At 37.9% G+C, this 15,506-nt stretch overlaps 1 protein-coding gene across 3 annotated transcripts in view; it reads right to left on the reverse strand.

Annotated features, from left to right (window-relative positions):
• LOC131433161 (G protein-activated inward rectifier potassium channel 3) overlaps nt 1-5,345 on the reverse strand; it is a 307,064-nt gene extending 301,719 nt beyond the window's left edge. For 2 of the 3 annotated variants that reach the window (XM_058600010.1, XM_058600014.1), the window contains exon 1: nt 4,441-5,345. The gene's annotated coding sequence lies outside the window, so the exon portion shown is untranslated. The remainder of the gene's footprint in view (nt 1-4,440) is intronic. The other variant, XM_058600008.1, reaches the window with a different exon arrangement.
• Nucleotides 5,346-15,506: the final 10,161 nt, after the last annotated feature.

A 15,506-nucleotide genomic window follows, 5' to 3' on the forward strand; every position in this document is an offset into this window, starting at 1 on the left:
AAAATTTTAATCAACCAGCGGCATTGGGAATTCAGCGTTGAAATCTGTGCGTCAGTATATGCCGGGGCTCGTGTCTTCTTTCGGTACTTTATTCCGAGTCTTTTCAATGTTTTGCAGATGTACTGGTGAGAACAGTTGAACTTTTTTGCGGCATCCCTTTGACTCAGTGAATCCTTGTTGTTGAAGGCACGAGAAAGAGAATGAAGTCCTTTTGCGTCCATAATTTTTGCTGGTCTTCCACTACCTCCCTTACGAGCAGTTGTTGGGCATCTTAGGATATTGTAAACTGTCGAAGCTGCAACATTTTTGCTTTTAAAATGTTGTACCGTATACTATTTGCCGAGATTTCTGTGCAGTTCGTAGAACCGTGCAATGCGCTCGTGAAATACTTCTTGTTTCGACGGCATTTTGAGCAAAACTGAGCAAGCATGAACAGAACAGAAAATACTAGCAGAAAGAGAAGAAAGAGAGCTAACACATACACACTCTTAACACATGGATCAATAAGTCCCGAGACTAAAGCAGAGATGGCGCTCGTAGTAAACCAGTAACCACGTCTTTCTAGAGTACTAACCTTTGCTTAAAACGGGTCAAAATTTTAAGTCGATCCGACCAGAAACAGGTGAGTTATCGAGGTTGGAGTAAAGTCGTTTTGTAGTTTGTTTAAAAAATGGCAAAAACCGAGTTTCGTGTTTTGATAAAACATTGTTTTTTAATGGGTAAAAACACCGTGCAAGCGAAACAATGGATTGAAAAATGTTATGCGGACTCTTGTCCATCAAAAGCAACGATTTGTCGGTGGTTCGCCGAGTTTAAACGTGGTCGTACCGACACAAATGACGCGGAACGCTCGGGTTGACCTGTGGAAGCCGTTACACCGGAAAATGTGAGTGAAGTGACAAAAATTATAATGAAAGATCGTAAAGTGAAACTCTGTGAGATTGCTGAGATGATACAGATATCATATGGAAGTGTATTTACTATCCTTCATGAAAAATTGAGCATAAAAAAGGTTTTTTCCAAGTGGGTGCCGCGATTGCTTTCGATGGAACAAAATGCACCCTGCCACAAGTCGATGAAAACAATGGCGAAATTGAACGAATTGGGCTTTGATCTGCTTCCCCACCCCCCATACTCGCCAGATTTAGCCCCCAGTGACTACTGGCTCTTTGCTGATCTTAAAAAAATGCTCCAGGGAAAAAGATTTGGCTCAAATGAGGAGATCATCGCTGAAACTGAAGTTTATTTTGAAGCGAAAGATAAATTTTTGTATAAACATGGTATTGAAAAATTGGAAAAACGTTGGAACCATTGTATCACCCTAAAAGGTGATTATGTTGATGAATAAAAAAAAAATTTGCAAAAAAAAATGTTGTTTCCATTGTTAGTCTCGGGACTTATTGATCCATGTGTTAGTTCTTTCTGAGCTCGTTTTTTGTTGAGCATACAGGCCTCGAACAAATTCCAAAATTTTAGTTGCCACCCGTTATTCGTTGAATTTTTTAATATTTTGTGTTATTTATTAAAAAAAAAAAGGATTGCCATTCTTTCTAGTTACAATTTTTGAGAAAAAATCAGATATTGATGCAGAAGACATGTGGTTCGATAAAAAGGTATCATCTCACCGCCAGGTGGATAAAGTGCGTTTTTTAATACACTGATGAGTCGAAGACAAAACGTACCAAATATGAAATACGTCATGTGCTCTTTGCACAAACTGAATTCCTTTGAGGTACCAAAACCCCTGAATGTCAATATTTCTAGCTCTTTATGCCTTTTTCTACGATATTCGGTCAGGACCCATGAATTCCATATAAATCCTTCGTCACCTACGAGAATCAGCTTGCTACAAGTCAATATTGGCAGAAAGCTTCACACTGTTGTTAGTCCTGCGAGAAATTGGATAAGAAGTAATGTACACTTACGGATGACGGTACTTTCTCCACACCATCTCCAAAAAAACTACATCAAAACATACAATATTTATATTTGTATCGTGTTCCTATAATAAGGAGTGTATCGAAAATAAGCTATCAACAAATTTTTCTTTCAAACTATGATAAAAAACAATATGTTATTCAAACTAAAAATTGATCCTTTATTGTACGAGGTTAAAATTGAGCATAATGAAAACCGGATGAAATTTAAGTTATTTCTTCACGAATTTTCGAACTTTTGGTCGAACGCATTTCATCAAGTTCCGGACAAGTGTTGCATCGCATTTTTTGGACGCTTGAGTCCAACTTTTTTTGAACTCCTGCATGTTCCCAGCTGCCGTACCAGTCTTTTTGAAGACTCTCTTCACGATTGCCCAATAACGTTCGATGGGTCGCAGCTGAGAGCAATTTGGTAGATAGATATTTTTCGCAACGAAATTTTTGCCCAATTGAGAGTGGTTTCGGCATAGTGAGCCGACGCTAAATCCAGCCAAAACAGTGGAGGTGTACTATGCTTCTTATATAAAGGCAGCAATCTTTTCTGGAGACACTCAGATCGAAAGATTTCTGCATTTATAGTTTCGGTGGTGTAAAAAATGGTTGACTTCAAACCACAGGCACATATTGCTTGCCATACCAGTAGCTTTCGACCGAATTTCTCCACTTGAATCGACCTGTTCGCAACGACGACAGTAAAGTATTGTGGACCTGGAAAGATTTTTGAGTCCTCCTTTACATAAGTCGCATCGTCCATCAAAACGCATGCATCCGGAAACTGCAAAAGACGCGAATACAATTTCCGGGCCCTTGTTGCTGCTCACTTCTTCTGTTCTACACTTTGTTTCGAGATTTTCTGCTTCTTGTAGATCTTTAGGTGATTTCGCCTGGATCATTCCGACACTCGTTCCTGCTTTTTTGGCCAAATCACGTATTGACATTGATTTGTTCTTCATGATTAGAGATACCTTTCTGGTCCAGTTTCGGGTTGAAAGAACCGGGTTTTCTGCCTCTTCCTGGTAGCTCATCCAAAGAATAGTGTTCCTCATACTTATTAATGATTATTTTAAAACTGGCATGATGAATTCCAAATCGCTTCGCCAATTTTCGCATAGTAATACCCTTCTCACTTAGCCATGTGTCCAGAACCTTAATTTTCACTACCTTTTTAATACGCAACATTTTGAAAACGCTGAATTTCAACCGCACAAACAAGTAAACAAACAAAAGCTGACAGCCAAACGCACAGTATGCTGTGATCTGAGCATAAAAAACCATCACAAATACATGCGTACAACACAAATGTATGTGGATAGCTTATTTTCGATACACTCCTTATTATGACAAACTGCAATTGAAGAATTATATTGATTAGCATTAGTAAGCGTATAAAAATGCACATTTTACTGTCGATGAATATCGAAACCTAAAGAAAAATATCTTAAATTTAAGAATCTTGCCAAGCTCTAATGGTATATCATAAAACCGGTATTAAGATGAACGCTTGGTATTAGTGGAACATTTTACCGTTCTCTGATAGGCTTACCAAAAACATCTGTACAATAGTACCGTTAAGCATGCGGAAATTACACTGCTATAAATATTCAAGATGAACAAATAGTGAACCATCATTTGAACTAATCCATTAATAATAGGCTAAACATGCAATATACCGACAATCAACCATAAATCCGCTCTACAGTGCATGAAGCTTAGTGATTCTGCAGTACCATAGGTCTGACGCAAATTGTGATAACCGAAATTAATTAGTTGATTGTTGGCATCAGTGCGCAACATCCTCGAACCGTATATCAAGATAAGTCGGTTCGTAAGGAACGCACACGATCACCTCAAATTGGATTTCCTGCTGGTCATGCATCCATCCCACGTATACTCTCCGGCCACGGAAGGTTGACACCAGCGCCGTGTCTGGTCTCCAGCGGTGCTTCGCTCTTCACGAAATCGTTCCGTTGATGGCTAGTTAGGAGGTTTAAATTCTAATTATCCACTTCATCAGAACTGAGGACGCACACACATGTATACGCTGGGATTAGTTGCTAAATCAACGGCGACGTTTGCTCAGTCGAGTTGATAAGTCGTTTCACGATTGACAATAGGCCTAGATAAACAAAGATTCACAAAGTCTCATAGTTTGTTTGTTATCCAAGACAACATATGCGTCAGGAAGCGTTTGAATTTATTATATACGTCTCAGCATCATGAAATATGCGTATAGCCTTGAACCAAAAAAAGAAACGCGTACCCCCACGTTTAGTTTATAATCGTTCGTTAGAAAACCACGCTAGACAGCGATCATTGTTGTATGTATCAGTATATCAGCTATCATCGATCGATTGACACAGGATATCAAAGCGTCCAGGAACAGAAAACCTGGCAACGCTTCAACGTCTGACAGTCGATATTAGGTTAAGGTCAATGAAACCCAAGTGGTGCCATCCTTCCAAGCAGCCGGCAGACGGTTGTTGGTAAACAAACAAATACTCACCTTTGAGTTGATGAATAGATTCGTCAGTGTGCAGGTCTTTCTTGTGAACCAAACCAGGCGCTCTGATTTCTGATTGTTAGCTTTGTTTTACTATTATCTTGCCAGCGGATTGTAATTTACCAATCACTCACTTTGAGATTTCTATGACAATCTTCGACCAAACGATAAACTATTTATAAACCAAATACCTCACTCTCAGTTGTTGATCAAGGCTACACTTACACTCTCCGGACACGAACGTGAAACGCGTCGACAACACGTTTTTGTTATTAGCACAACCTTTGAATTTTAACTGTAACGTATTGCACTCTAATTTACTCTTATGCACATTCGCCCAAATAAAAAAATAGGAAATTTCTCCTTGCGTCACTCCGATTGCAACCTTTGAAGTACACTGCAAAACTTCCGACAGGAAACAACAAAAATCTCACGTTGGAAATCTTCCCTAATTAAACCGCAGAATTTTAGATGACTAAGCTGATCCACTGTCTCGCCGGACACGAAATGCATCTATTTTCCAATGAAGCGGTGAACTTCCGTCCCACGGCCACTCAATTTTTAGCCCAGCGCCCTACAAAAAACCAATCCTCCCGCGACTGTCAAAAACCAATCCGCCCGAGAGCGCAAAGGCCGGGTTTACGAAAACACAAAGCAGGCGTGTCGCACCAACAAACACACATAAAAGCGCAACACAAAAACGGTACCCGGCAGCTTCGTACCAGTCTCACGATCACGATGCTTGTTCTGTTCCTGGTTCGATGCGAAATACTTGATTCGATTCAATTCGCAACGATGTAAATCGTTACTAGGATGGCACTACCCACTACCAGAGTGAAACGATGTGAATACGATCGCGACGTTTTATCGACTAAAGGTTGGCTTCCTAACTGCCGCCGCTCCTGCTGACAAACTCTTGTACTGTCTGCTACTGCTACTGCTACTCGGAAACATTCGCAACAGTAGCAGCAGCAGCAGCAGCAATAGCACCTGTCCGTTGCTACTGATGATGAAGCATCGTTGATGATCGTAGCGCAGCGCAGCACAAAACTTTCAATGACGCACGCTTGCAAACAGTTTCGCGTATCTCCCAGCCGGCGCACGACACGGTTTGGGTCAGGGTACCGCGTGCACCATTGGCTGCTGTTGTGATTTGGAGTACGTTCGCGCAGTTTGCGCTCCATTCCCTCTCACGGTTCTCATGGGAAAAACAGTGAGAATCCGACGTCTCAGCGTCATTTCGTTTTGTTTATGTTTGATCACTTCGGCACAAGCTGAAAATTGCTTCCCTTCAATCAAAGTTACCGATGAGTCAACATCAGTTTAGGAACTTGGAGAACGTGCTGTGCTATAAAAACTACAAAATAGACCCCGTTTGCAGTGGACATAAATGCAGTCCGTTGTTTGCATGTCAGACGTGAAACTGGCGACAGTTAATTACAGTGGGGAACGCTTGGTGGTTTTTGTGATGCATTTTTTTTACTCGTGACATCATCAGAAAGTTTTCCGCTTTTGAAGACTAAATTCCCTATTTCATTTGATTCATTCGTTTTGACCGGGTAACAACTTTTGTTACTCTGCGGAACAAGTATTCTGCCTAATGTTTTGCATAATAAAAAGCATCATTCGAACAACATTTAGTAATTTTCTTAAAATATTGAGAAATAAGACGGTGAAGGAGTACTTTTGAGGACGCTTCTTTGTGGTGTCTAAGCGAAGACAAATCAGAAGTCAACAGAAGTCAGGTCTTTTTTTTATGCGGTCTTTTTTATGAGGTTTTTTTATGCGCCTTTTTTATGCGAACTTTCAGAGTTATGCGGTTTTTTTTATGCGAAGTTTCAGAGTTATGCGGTTTTTTATGTGATTTTTTTATGCGGTACGTAAACTCACATAAAAAAAGACTTCAGTGTATATCAAAGCAGAATAGCTGTAGTAGTTTTTCTAGACCCCAACGTTTTTGTTTGATTTTTTTAATTTTCGGTGATTGTTTAAAGTCAAAACTGCGATTTTTCATAAAAAATTCGGCCATTTTGTAGCTGTACAACCTCTCCGAAGTAACAAACAACGAAAAGGAAAACGTTGGTGTTTAGTATTTTACATGCAGAAGGTGTGTGCAAAATTTGAAAATAATTGGTGACATAGTTTTCGAATGACGATGGACACGGGCTTTTTAAATCTGCTTTCGAGGAAAACAATTTATTCAACAGTGTCACTATTTATGTACCATTTAATTCTACTATTTCACTGTCACGTTATTACACTTTCACAAAGTCACTATACTTTAATGAAGCATAACAAACGTTACAATACAGATACGCGTTTTTGGAACGTTATTTACATCCTTCTTCAGTGTATCGGTTTTATAAGTTTGTTTGAAAGAATGCTGTAATGCTGCTCATTTTATACAAAATGTCTTATTGTCAACGGGTAAAAACGGAAAGAAATAGATAGTAACAAACGGGTAGGACGGTAGTCAGCGGAGGGTGACAAACTGAAGAAGTGGGATATTAAGAGATTAAGTATTTCCAAAATCTATTTGTATCTTATGTGTCGGTAATAACTTGAATAGCCATTAGGGCTTATTTCCTTGGTCACGATTCAATAAAGAAATGGAGTTAGGGTGTGTCTAATTTCCATGCGTTGGAAATTTGTCTTATGATTTTTATGTCGTTGGTAGTGAGTTCATGATCTTCAGAAAAGGCATGTTCAGCTACTTTTGACTTGAAATGATGTGGTAGTCCTTTCTCTAATTCTTTATTTGCTTTCGCTATTTCAGCGACGTGCTCTTTGAAACGGATGTCTAGAGTTCTCTTTGTTTGTCCAATATATATTTTATCACAATGAGAACACGAGATTTTGTATACCCCAGATTTTTTCAAATTATCCGTAGGATCTTTTGTAGAACCTAGTAAATTTTTCAATTGACAGTTCATGCTATACTAAATAGTTATGCAATACTAAATCTAAACCAAATTTATTTAGTTTTGATTTCAAAGGATGTGCAATGTTTGGATTGAAGTCCACCGATATTCTTTTTAAATTTTCCGATGGGGGAGTGATTGTTTTTTCAACAATCTTAATTTTTTGTCGAGGATTGTTTGGATTGAACGCTCCGGATATCCATTGAGCTTTCCAATTTCGAAAATAAAGTTTTTCTCTTTTATTGCAGCATCTCTTTTAAGGGGTAAGGTCAGCATTCTGTGAATCATATGGAGGAGAGCTGCCATTTTGTGTTGTTGGGAATGATTAGTAGTATTTGGTATGACCCGATCTGTGTTGGTTGGCTTCCTGTATATCTCGAAATTTAAGGTTTTTGCTTCTCTGACAATGAGGATATCTAAGAAAGGTAAACTGTTGTTTTTCTCCTCCTCATAGGTGAATTTAATGTTTTTATGTAAGTTATTAATCATTTGTAAGAAAGTTGATAAATCATTGCGTTTGATGATACAGAATATATCATCAACGTATCCACCAGCGATTAGGTAATAATCCCTGGTTTTTCAAAAGTTCTTGAAGATTTGCCATAAACAATTCGCATAAAAACGGGGAGAGCGGATTACCCATTGGTGCCCCTTGTAACTGTTTATAAAATCCGCCTCTGAATTTGAAGTAATTTACATCCATACAAAGCCGAGTTAGGTTCAGATATGACCTTACTTTGCTTTTCCATAAACTGTTACTATGTTGTTGAAGTAACCAATCTTCCAATAGATTGATTGAGTCCTTCACCGGGACACTTGGGAATAAGGCGGTTACATCGAATGACACCATTATTTCGTCTTCTTCGATTTCACCAGAATTTTGAAGTTGACTCGTAAATTCTTGTGTGTTGGGGACTGATCTACTGAAAAATTTTTTTGGCATAGAATGAAATTCTTTTACTAGCCAGTTGACGATTTTTTGGGTAGGGGCTCCCACTGAAGAATTAATTTCCCTTATTTCGTTACCAGGTTTGTGAACCTTTGGTAGTCCTTTGATTTTGGGTAAAGAAGGGTTAGGAACTTTGAGGTAATTGAGGTTGATATCGAAGTTTGGATTACATTCAAGAAGAGTTTTATCCGCTTTTTTGATAATTCCAGGAAGGGGGTAGGTTCTTCGTTTCCTATAAGGACCATCATTAATTTTTTGGGTTATCAAGTTGTCCATAATAACTACTTTATTTCCCTTGTCAGCCTTTACATAAAAAACAGGCTTTTCTCGCAATTGTTTCACTAGTTCTTTTTCATCTATGGTTTGCTGATTATTCAAAGAAGTACTTCTAATGACGTCAGCTACGATAGTTCTGGCGTCATTAATTTGAGGAAAGGAAAGATCACAGTTATTTAAACCTGTTTCTATGTCTATAATAACTTGTTCGAGATTTACTTTTGAAGAAATTGCATAATTTAAACCAAGATTTAGAAGATTAGTTTGTTCATTGGTACAATTTTGAGATGAACGATTTACAAGAAAATCCTCCAAAAATTGTACTGGAGGTTTTGGGGGACGGTCTGAAAGATTTTTGGAACGTAAATTTTCGAATTTCTTATGAAGAAGAATTCGTTTGCGTTCGGATTCGCAATGTTCTGCAATTTTTACTTTGTTTAGAAAAGTTTCGAAGCCTTGGGGATATTGTTTCGCTAGTTTCAAGTTAAGGTTATAGCATTCCAAAGTTTTTACGCTCTGAATGCTATACAATTTTTTAACCTTCTCTTTCAAAATTTCGTGTTGAATTTTAATTAGAATTTTTCTAGAAAAAGATCTCCCACCCTTTACCTTACAGCATGTGGGAATTCATCGGTTTTATAAGTTTGTTTTAATTGTTTTAGAGGGCCTAGAGGGTCTAGCACTTTCAAAATATATTTTTTTGCCTTTCTCATATAGAAAGGTTATGCAATCACTGTGAAAATCGACTTTTGAACCGAGGCCCGGAGGGTCGAGTGTCATATACCATTCGACTCAGTTCGTCGAGATCACAAAATGTCTGTGTACATATGTGTGTATGTATGTATGTGTGTTAATTTGTCAATGTCACTAAATTTTCTCAGAGATGGCTGAACCAATTTTCACAAACTTAGATTCAATTGAAAGGTCTTATTGCCTCATACAATTTTTTTGATTTTTCTGGATCCGGCTTCCGATTCCGGAATTACAAAGAAATATGTGCAATTTTATTTAAAAAAAATACGCACTCAATTTGCTCAGTGCTTTCTGAACCAATTTTTAAAACTTAGAAGCAAATAAAAGGTCCTAAAATTCTTTAAAAAGTCCTCGAAAAGTCCGACTTCCGGTTCCGATATTACAGTGCGATTAGTTAAAATTTTCAATTTCACGAGTATTACTGCTAATTCATCTAGTTGGCAGATCTTGTTAGTTGGTGAATATATAAAACTACTTTGGGACTACTAGTCCGAAAGCACCGATAATAGCGAAGAAAATCTACAAAAAACGGAACTCAATTCGATTTCTCAGCAACGGTTTCACGAATCATGTTTCAAATCAATTTCACCCAGATCCGACTTCCGGTTCCGAAATTATAGGGCGATGGGTGTTAAAACATTCAAAATGATGATACAAAACTAGTACGCGGTACGTGCGGCTTTGCTACATGCGCAGCGTGCTTTGTTCAATTTCGTGTAGCGTGTACATTAAAATTTATATTTTTCAGGTGAAAAAAAATGTAAACTTCAAATTCTTTTATTAAATTTGCACCTACACTGAAAGAATTCAGTGTAGGTGCAAATTGAATTAAAGAATTATAATTATGGAAACCCTGCACGCTACACGAAATTGAACAAAGCACGCTGCGAATGTAGCAAAGCCGCACGTACCGTCGCGTACTAGTTTTGTATCGCCATTTTGAATGTTTTAACACTCATCGCCCTATAATTTCGGAACCGGAAGTCGAATCTGGATGAAATTGATTTGAAACATGATTCGTGAAACCGTTGCTGAGAAATCGAATTGAGTTCCGTTTTTTGGAGTACAAAAAACAAAGTGAAGGAAACGATCTTATTTTTCCTTCAACATTGCGAAAGCTTCATTCAACTTTAGGGGAAAATTTCTTCTGTGTTCGACTCTATGATAACTGCAAATTTAAAATAAAGCTTGCATGGAATGATTTTTGTAACGGAAATTCCAAAGATCACATTAATTTCGATTCAAGAAAACATACATACAATTGTAATACAATTCCATATTATTATTGTGCCATTCATATAAATAGTGGAAGAAAATCCGACAAAATGTGTATAAAACTCCTTCATTGTTAAACATAAAATTATTCGAACTGTCTGTAACTGAAATTTATTTTTAGGAATAAATTCTTCTCAAGGATTAAAATGACAATTGCTAATATACATTTAGTCTGATTCATGACCATTAACACAAAGTTCACTAACATTTCAAAAGTAACTGACAGCTATATAACATATGGATGGAAACCACACATAAAAGAAGTAAAACTCACTGAATATTGATTATATGGGCCCTTATTACCGGTGTCACTACACGGTAAAAACCAGGTGAAGTGACTGTGACTTATTATGGGTATCACTTCACGGTGGAAATCAAGTGAAGTGAATGTAGGTCCTTATTACGAAAGTCGCTTCAGAGACAAAAGTAATTACTTGGATGCACTAGATGTCATTATGAACATCACGCCACCAACATTTCGTTGAAAAAATGAGTTTTTCCACTACAGTGATCACTTCATTATGCGTGATACTGGTAATAGGTAAAATCAAGTGAAGTGACATGTAAGTGAAGTGAATGTGAAAGTGGAGTGAGAACGGTAATAAGGGCCATGATCATGCAAATTGTTCTATCATTCAATAGTCGGAATCCTCAGTTATATATCATTTTGAATGAAGTTTCATCCAAAATGCGGCTGGCGTTTTCCAACAAAATTGAACGGCCTACTGAGAGGGTAGATGCACCTTTCTTGTCAAATTATTCTGAACACTTTTCTTTAGGGGTAAGATCATACATGAACCTGTTTATATATACATTTAGCGATGAATAAAACTGACTGCGTTTGTGTAGAGTAAAATGAAACTTTGTCATGAATACGCCTGACTTTACTATGGGACATCTTTTCAAATATTACACTCTGAGAGAGTGATAAGTTTTTGATCGTGAATATCTCTCGTTGTATCAATTAATTCAAAATTTAATTAACTCCGAAGCCCTCACACTTTTTAACAGCGATTTGCGTTTCCTGTGTGTAGCAATGGAAATCATCAGAGTTTCATAAGAGCGCTGTGTTTGAAAATACCGCTGTTCTGTTAAGTTGTCCGAGTTAGGGGCTGTCCATAAAAGACGTCACGCTTTTTTTAACAATTTTTGATTCCCCACTCCCCCTTTGTCACAAATTGTCACATCAGCAAAGACCCCCCACCCCCTTTATGTCACATGTCACGAATTCAAAATAAAAAAAAAATCATCTCAATACATACTCAATATGTCTGACAAACTATACAAATATGAGGGAAAAATCGATTTATTATTTATTGCTGTCATTAGATTAAAAAGTATTTCTAAAACTACAAAACCATTGCAATTATTTTATTAATATTAATTAGATAATCGGTACGGATCTTCCGTCACACAAAATCGGTAGTGATTTTGAGCTAAAATGATTCTTGATTCATGGATTATTATTGGATGATTCGATCAGCTTTGATCTTGGTGGAGGAAAATCACATATGATCAAGATAAGACATGACATGATCTACGTCAGAAATCGTTGATCCCCCGCTGAGGAGTGTGAAAATTAATAATAACAGCTATCCTAAAGGAATTTATAACTAAGGATTGCGCGTGTCAATGAGACTTTTCCAAAATCATGGAACATTGTCAATTTTGTATCTTTGGGAAATGCTCTTTTAACACTCCTTATCAGCAGAGTTGGGGAAAATACCGGTTTCGTTACGTTATGAATGACTTTGAAATGATTTTTGATATTTTAACTCTTATTTCAAACTAAATAATGTTATTTTCTACCATTGAGATGTTTGGTTTTAATAAATGGTTAGCAAATCACTTCTACCCGGGCTGTTACTTCTGCGTATGATATTCAAGCTAAACAGGGTAAATTAATCAGCTGCATGACATGCTTTATGATTGAACATATTTTTCTTATCATTATAATTATTGATAATCACAACGTATACGTTAATGTTATTTGCTGGTTTTATTGATATTACTCCGCCAACATGGTATTGTTGAATGAATTTTAAAAACATCAAGAAGCATGAAATTTCGATGCGACCGACCAAATAAACTTTTTGATTGTTTTTCATTCTCTACCTTAAATATTTATTATATTCGATAGCGCATGCGTTATTGTAAAGAACTATTTCTAATATTTCCTATACTTTTGTCGTATGTTATCATATTAAGTATTAAGCTTATTATCATTATATATATATTTTATACAGCCCACCCGCTTTTTAGTTATTTAATATAAATTAACTACGCAATTCAGTCAACCCAGCCGATTTTTTTTGTTATGATGTGAAACCATCATCAGCTTAGCTTTATTCTACGAAAAACGGATTCCGGAAAGACAAATGATTGAAATATTGTTTTTCTGCGTTCAAAGTATGCACGATTTCAATCCAAAATACGCCTCTGAATTTCTCTGCTCATTATCGGCGGTCATCAGTGAGAAAGAATACAAGAATTTGTCAACTACCTCGTTATCGTCGCCGTCTATCAATATGGTGGGAGGCATAATGTTTCTTCTTTAGAGTATCTTCTTATCATGTTTTTTTTGTTTTCGACGAATTTATAGCCAGTCCGGTACGGCTATCAGTACAACGTATGTTCACCATCTTTTCAAAGTTACGTGACACAATGTCACTCGTGTCTATCCTTGCTCTTCGAATCACATCTCCCCAAGCAATGTTAAACAAAAGACATTACCTTGCCGTAGCCCTATCCGAGATTCGAAGGGGCTCGAGAGCGTCCCAGATACTCGGACGTAACACATCACTCTATCCATTGTTGCTTTGACCAATTGCGACCATATTTGATGAGCTCACTTGGCAATCGGCAATAGACCGCAGTTCAAATAACCGATCTCCGTACTAATCTTCGATAGAACAGGTGTTTAATATCTGTCGATGGCTGAGTGTGCACCCAAATTGATTCCTGTGTCGTTCTCTGTTTCTTGCAAATCGCCATTCAGATGCTCGTCATAGTACAGCTTCTACCTATCGATCACCTCACATTCTTTGTGAAAAGGTTACCACTGTAGCCTGTTGTGTGAGGCCTCCACTTCGCGATCACGATCTTCCTGGTGGCGCTATTTTCTCCGGAAAACCGAGTGTCCTCGCCCTCACTGCATTCTTATCTTCAACCAACTGCTGGCATTTGCCGACAAACCAGTCAATTCCTCGATTCGTATCTATTATACTGTTGCTGTAGTGCTACTTATAGCGGACCTTGTATTCCTACTGCCATCTCCTAGACGCCGTGCTAAGTTGCTCTTCTATTCTAAATCCAGCTAAAGCGCGTTTTCCTTGGCAGTACGATCGTTACGTAGCTACTTGAGACTGAGTCGCGGCGTTCGTGTGCTGTCGATAGTTTTGAGCACATACGAACCGCGACAAGGTAGTATTTACGAGTTTCACATCTCGTGAGCAGCTATCATAGGTTCGTTCCGTGCGTAAAATGCTTTCTTCTCTTCATGGGGTCTCGTCACATGTGGGCAGTGTACGCTGATGATGCTGTAATTAAAGGTGGGACTCGACAAAGTTCCTGTAGTGCTACGACATCGAATTTGTGAGTGCACTCATCGTGCAGTATTCGAGTACACCTGGGAAGCCAAGCGATTTACAGTTCCATCGGCCGCTAATGAAATTGACCTTCAGTGTCAACTTTGCTTGTCTGAGCCGGTAGCGGTTCCCAACTGGCTAAGAATAACACTACGCTCCCTGTCCCCGTAGTATAAGTATCTGGCGGAATTATTTCAACCAAAAATTGATCCACTGGTTCCCTGTTCCATATCATAAAATGTTACTAAAACGACAACACGGCTCCTCTTAGCATCTGATATGTAAGTGTAAGTGTTCCTTAATTACGTATCCAGGTTTTTGGTTCTCCAAGCATCTGTGTATGTGGAGCTGAAACTGAAGGATATGCTATCGTTTCTCACCCTATGTGGTAAGGTTCATCATTCTTCATGGAATGAATGAATCCTTTCTGTAGGTTTTATCAGATCGTTGGACATCCCTTATTGGGTGCCGAATTTAATTCTACTTATAATTGTTCTGCATTCTCCCGGGAATGGAGAATGGTATCGCTTTTATAAAATCTCTAAATTTTTTTGGTTGTTGAAGGTTTTAAAAATGTGTAATTTAGCAGCTGCAGATCGTTCGGCATCCTTTTGAGGGAAAAGTACTGGAATGCAGAATCCACTACACAATTCCATTCCACGTTCCCTTTATCCTTTCCTTCCCATCAGGAAAATGATGAGAAGACATAGTAAAGCACAAGTCTCTAAATAACTAGAGGACCGGGCCTGCCAATCAAGAATTTAAAAAAGATCAAGAAATCAGATCATAAATTTAGTTCTACAATTATAGAACTGAACTCGTTTTCAGAATCCTTCAGAAACGTTAATTCCGAACCTTAAAGAAACTGAATGCAGTTCCGAAATCTAGCTTCAAAATCCATGTTCCGAATTTCGTTCTACCATGCAGGTTCTGAATTCTGGAAATAAAATCTGTAGCTCAATTCAGGAATTTAATTCTGATTCGAAAGTCAGTTCTAGAACTCAGGCTCGGATTTCAGATCTAACATTTAGTTCATGAATCCAGATCTAGTTGTGTTTTGTAGTTGAAACCCCTAATCAGAATTATGAATTCGATTCCCGAACATAAATTAAGGAACTGAAATCAGTTCCTAAATCTTAAGAAACCAGTTCGGGATTCAGGTAGACCAGAATCCAGGTTCTCAATTTAGTTCTAGAATTTAATCCAAAATTCAATACCCTGCTGCTGCTGGTTGAAGGCGACTACACGTCGCGACGTGTGAAATGCGAATGATCGAACGAACTGAGCGTCCAGTTTCTTCCAAAGCAC

This window comes from Malaya genurostris, chromosome 2 (genome assembly GCF_030247185.1).
Source record: "Malaya genurostris strain Urasoe2022 chromosome 2, Malgen_1.1, whole genome shotgun sequence".
Lineage (NCBI taxonomy): Eukaryota > Metazoa > Arthropoda > Insecta > Diptera > Culicidae > Malaya > Malaya genurostris.